This window comes from Chiloscyllium plagiosum, unplaced genomic scaffold (genome assembly GCF_004010195.1).
Source record: "Chiloscyllium plagiosum isolate BGI_BamShark_2017 unplaced genomic scaffold, ASM401019v2 scaf_14226, whole genome shotgun sequence".
In the NCBI taxonomy this organism is placed as follows: domain Eukaryota; kingdom Metazoa; phylum Chordata; class Chondrichthyes; order Orectolobiformes; family Hemiscylliidae; genus Chiloscyllium; species Chiloscyllium plagiosum.
The window spans coordinates 25,214-31,187 of record NW_025215027.1 but is presented as its reverse complement, the minus strand read 5'-3'; positions in this window follow the sequence as shown (position 1 = coordinate 31,187).

Sequence of the window (5,974 nt, the reverse complement as noted above, 5' to 3'; positions counted from 1 at the left end):
GCGGATATGGAAGGATCCCTTGGGGCCTTGGAGGGAAGTAAGGGGGGAGGTGTGGGCGCAAGTTTTGCATTTCTTGCGGTTGCAGGGGAAGGTGCCGGGAGTGGAGGTTGGATTGGTGGGGGGTGTCAACCTGATGAGGGAGTCACGGAGGGAGTGGTCTTTTCGGAACGCTGATAGGGGAGGGGAGGGAAATATATCCCTGGTGGTGGGGTCCATTTGGAGGTGGAATCTCATAGAATACATGGACAACTAGCTATTTGAATACAGAACTGGCTCAAAGGTAGAAGGGTGGTGGTGGAGGGTTGCTTTTCAGAGTGGAGGCATGTAAGCAGTGGAGTGCCACAAGGATCGGTGCTGGGTCCATTATAATTCTGGTCTCCCTCCTATCGGAAAAATGTTGTGAAAATTGAAACGGTTCAGAAAAGATTTACAAGGATATTGCCAGGGTTGGGGGATTTGAGCTATAGGGAGAGGATCAATAGGCTTGGGCTGTTTTCCCTGGAGTGTCAGAGGCTGAGGGGTGACCTTATAGAGGTTTATAAAATCATGAGCTGTCCCATTATGAACTCTTATTTTCTCTCATTTGCTATTTCTCCCTAACGGTTTCACGCCAATTGTACTGTCTTCAGATCACAGCAATAGTGTTCCAGTGATTCCCTGGAGCACCACATATGCCATTAGAATTCCACTGGCAATCTGACGAAAAGGTTTATGCAAATTGGATTTCTGCTGCTCATAAAGTTATAGCAAAAGAGTGGTTACAGCTCAGAGGAAAATCTGAGGCTCATTTGCTTATGGAGTGATCCAAAGTAAATTTGTCAGGCATAAACCCCACTGGTGAGGCTTCATGCAACCCCTTGTGGAACCAGCATGCCTCACTTTTGTCAGAACACCAACTGCTACTATACACTGAATCTCCGGAGTGAGAGTACTAATTTCGGGAATTGTCAGCACTGACTTTATCCAATTCTCTCCTTCCCCTCGGCTTCCCTCCCCCCAACCCAGCTTTACCTTCTCCTAATAAGGGTGCATTTATTTGAAAGGGAGGAAGGATTTGTGGTAGATAGTGGTTGTATAACCATCTTGACATAGTTGTTGCAGTGGGAAATCAGAAGAAGCCTTCAGAAATTTGAAGTCATTGCAAATATAAAAGAAAAGATGGGGGAGGAAGAGTGCCCAATGTCTCTTAAATTTGTTTGGAACAAAGAAAATAATGATGAAAGATAATGCAAAATCTTCTTGAGTCATGGCAGGGATTTTTATATACTTTAACACTGCCATCTGCCACTGGAGATAATAGGTCAAAAGAGCTCAAGGTCAAAATATACAGTTTCAACTACAGTTAATAGAAGCTGAGATTATTAATGAAGCTACTTATACATGCACAAGATAACTGTTAATAAGTATGATTTATCATATTATTGTGAATGTATAATTTTTCATCTAACTGTATTTAAAGCCTTATTTTAAATTTCTGGAATTTCTGCATTTGAGAAAATACTAAATTTAAAAAATGCATTTTTGAGCTGTTAGAATTGCTTGGTTACTCTTCAGTTTTTCTAACTAATATATGTACATACCTTGAAGATTTATTCTCTTGGATTCCATCAGCTAGAGGAAGCTTTGGATAGATTAAACTTTTATATCAGTCAGTCTTTTAAGCATAAGTAACATAACTTGATGTATTTCAGTAAATTTTACTATGTTTACGAATGTGTAATGCAGAAGCATGATAGGAACACTGCATGCAATATCTTGATATGTTCAGGCACACACTGCAAAAAATTTACTCAGGCACAGAGCAGACTCAATCGGCCGAATGGCTCATTGTGCTCCTATATCTTCTCTTACAGCAGTGAAGTGCTTTGCTTGATTGTTATTTAACTTAACCTGATACTTGATCTCAGCCTTTAGTAAAGTTCCCAACTGTATACTGATAATTGAACAGCAGGGTGCAGTGCACAACACAAGTAGGAATTTGAATGTCAGCAATAGAGCTATGTGCAGCAACCTTAAAATGGATCAAAGTGAATGCATTGAGTTCAGTTAGTATGTCACTAGGTGTGCCAGTATTTATTAACAAAGTAAAATTGATCATTGCTCAGTGTAAGCTAAAACGTTATTTGTTTCACTGATAGAATATTTTTGCATTTTTAAATACTCAGCAGTGTCAAGCATTCCCAGATTAGAAATGGCACAGACCAGATGCAGAGTAAATTGCATCTATTCTGTTTATTCCCTAGTTCAAATAAGCTCCCCCATCACACTATATAGCTTTCGATAGTAATTACAGCACAGTGACTTGCAATTTACAATTTACTGAATTTTGCAATTTACTGAAATCAGTCCATGCTGATGTTTAGGTTTCACATAGTGTCCTCCCATCTTCCTTTAACTAGTCCCACCATCATTATTCCCTTGTTTTCTGCTTCATGTTTATCTAGATTCCTCTTAGATGTGTCTGTTCTGGGTGTCTCAACCCTTCCTTGTGGTGGCAGGTTTTACACTCCAAACATATTTGTTTAAAAAAAAATCTTTCTGCTGAATTACCGATCAAATTTATCATTGACTGTCTTAAATTTGGTGGGGGCCAGTTGGCTCAATGGCTAATGTAAGGAACAGGTTAACAGCTACAGCCTGGAGTTTGATTCCTATTCAGTTGAAGTTCAATCAAGGCCCATGCCATTGGTCTGTCCATAGTTAAAATGAAACCAAGGCATCTTAGCTCTGGCTCAGTGAATAATTACAAAGAACCTGCCTGTGAGCAGAAAATGCAAGAAGAATTTTATATTTATGCCACTTGGTTCTGGTTCCATTCACTGATAGTTCTCGGTCTATCCTATCAAAACATCTGTATATACTGGAGCAGAAAATCAAACTGACAGCAACTTCTGCTTTAACCATGCATACAGGAATGCCTGAACCTGCTGTCAGTTTCAGAGTTTTAAATGCTGCCAGTTGCACCATCGTTACAGCCACAAAATCAGTGCCTTCAGTTCTTTGTCCCTTTTACAATTGAAATAACCCTCTATTCCAGCCATAACAATGCTGGAAGGCATGAAAATCCCAATTGGTGTTGCTATGGCAGCTTGACATAAAGTACAATAGGTCGCCTCAATCCATAATTTACACAGCATTCTAATTCAACTGTTCGTCCATTTTACCTAAAACATGTATGTCACAACTACTTCTCTTATGAAATTCAATGTGATGGAGGAGATTTGGGAATTTGTAGTTCCTGAAAGTATTCCTGCCAAAGTCCATTTACGTAATAGCCAGAAACTGATGCAACTTGACTGGAAAATCAAGGCCATGGCATTTTAAATGAACCCATGCGTAAGAGAGAGGACGCAATTAATGTGGCACTCATAGGAATGAATGATAATTTAGGAAAAGATGTAATAAGGACTATAGATTATGTATACAACGTAGATTTTCAGGAAGGTTTAGACTGGAAATTTTAAGGGAGCATCAAATCACTTTGTAAGCAAGATTATTTTGTATGTATTGTTAGGCACATCTGTATTTAAAATATATTTTGAAGGAAAATACTATGCGCAAACTGACCTATTGTGTGTATTATACTTTTCTAGAAATTTTCCTGCAGTTGGGAATGAGTGATGAAAAAGTTCACAACTGGAATCGTAATATGGATAACTTAGAAATAAAAGAAGCTGGTCACAGCCAGTATCAGTTTGACAGCATTTCACCATTGGATACCAGTTCAATGAGCAACACAAAAGATGAGCTTTCATTTGTAACTGAAATTGTCAGTGGATCGTCAGATTTATCGCAGGTGAGAAAAGTTACCTCAGATGGAGGTAATCTAAATGAAGGAGCCACAACTGATACGTAATATTCATTAGTTATTTTCCACAGGTCAGGTTGACTGGATTCATGAATGCAAATGTATAAACATTATGGGCAGAAATTTAGGTGAGAATAAGGGAACTTAAGTTGAATGGTGGTGTGCCTGAACCCTGCCATCTCTCACCTTTGCCTAAGTTCTGTGGAGGAAGACCACGTTCCACCTTCCCACACAGCTGCTAATTGAGGCCCTTAAGTCAATTATTGACAGTTGCAATTATTTTGACTCCAGACAAGATGAGAAAGCATTGTTGGAGGTGAATGATTAATCAGTGGAGGCAGGCTCTGATTGGTGGTATGAATTGAGTAGGAACTCCATCAGCATTAACCTCATTATGATTGAGGTATTGGACATAGGGCAAGAGAGGGTGACCATTTGAAGACATTCCAATCCCGAATGACCTCCCAACTCCTAGACTCTGATCTAACCAATAAATGAAAGCATAACAAATGCCTTCTTCACTGTACATTTTACCTGCGACTCCATTTTCAAGGAACAATGAGCCTGCACTCCAAGGTCTCTTTGTTTAGCAACACTCCCCAGGACCTTACCATTAAGTGTATAAGTCCTGACCTGATTGGCCTTTCCAAAATGCAGCACCTCGCATTTATCTAAATTAAACTCCATCTGCCACTCCTCAGCCCTTGGGCCCCATCTGATCAAGGTCCCATTGTATTCTGAGGTAACTTTCTTCTCTGTCCCCCATACCTCCAATTTACGAACTATATCTCCTACATCCAAATTATTTATATCAATGACAAAAAGTCATGTTGCTATACATGACATTTGTTAGGCCACTTTTGGAATATTGTGTGGAGTTCTGGTCTCCATCCTATAGGAAGGATGTTGTGAAACTTGAAAGGGTTTGAGCTATAGGGAGGTGCGGAACAGACTGGGGCAATTTTTCCAGGAGCATCAGAGGCTGAAGGATAGACAAGTTCTTAAGATTTAAATGGGACTTAAGAGGCAACCTTTTCATACGGAGATTGGTGAGTGTATGGAATAAGCTGCCAGAAGAAGTGGTGGAGGCTGGTACAATTGCAACATTTAAGAGACATGTGGATGGGTAAGCGAATAGGAAGGATTTAGAGGGATATGGGGCAAGTGCTGACAAATGGGACTAGATTAATTTAGGATATCTGATCGGCATGGACAAGTTGGACCAGAGGGTCTGTTTCCATGCTTTACATCTCTATGACTCTGCTGGCAGGTGGGACTAGATTGGGTTGGGATATCTGGTCGGCATGGACGGGTTGGACCGAAGGGTCTGTTTCAGAGCTGTACATCTCTATGACTCATTGACTGCATCTTAAGAGACCTCATCTAAACACTTTTCTTTTCAATATGATCCTACATCCTAGCAATCGTGGTGGGAGGGTGGAGTTGGGGGGGGAGTGGGGGTGGGAATGTTATACCAGCAGAAGCTAAGACTGTAGTCACACTGTAGAGTTCTGGGTCTGTTGACCTCTGATTGGTCAGCAGCTCTTTATTTCTGGGATCTCCTTGTCCTGATCTTGGTAGAAAGCCCACCAACAGCCAATAAGGTGCCAGATTGCCAGAATCTTTACCACTCTGGATAAGTCCCAGTTTCCCTCCTTCAATCTCCTGTTTCCAGACATGGTCCAAAAATTTGAAGATCCATCTGCATTGCAAATGGTGTATGGATTTTATTGCACAGTTCCTTGAGTAAGACACATTGATATCACTGGCTGGACTTTCATATGGTTCTGGAACCCAACGTCCAAATGCATCTTAGCTGTAGGTATCCTAATGGGTATGTGAGCTTGACATAATTAGGGATGCTGATGGCCTGGCACCAGCAGCAAAGAGAGACACTCAGCTATTGGGGACTATTGCTACCTTGCTGAAGACAGCAGGCAGTTCCTGAAAGAGCTATCAGCATCAAGGTCTGTGGTAGAACATGAATAGGAAATGCTATAGTAAAAAGCAATAATCCAGTATAGGACACATGAAGGCACAAAGAGGATTCTAAACTTTCAAATAAACCTATTTTACAGCAAGCTGGACAGTTGCTACTGTCCCAACCTTCCCAGCCCATTAGCAGGCTTCTAAAGGAACTAATGGGCTGTTAATTAAATTAATTTA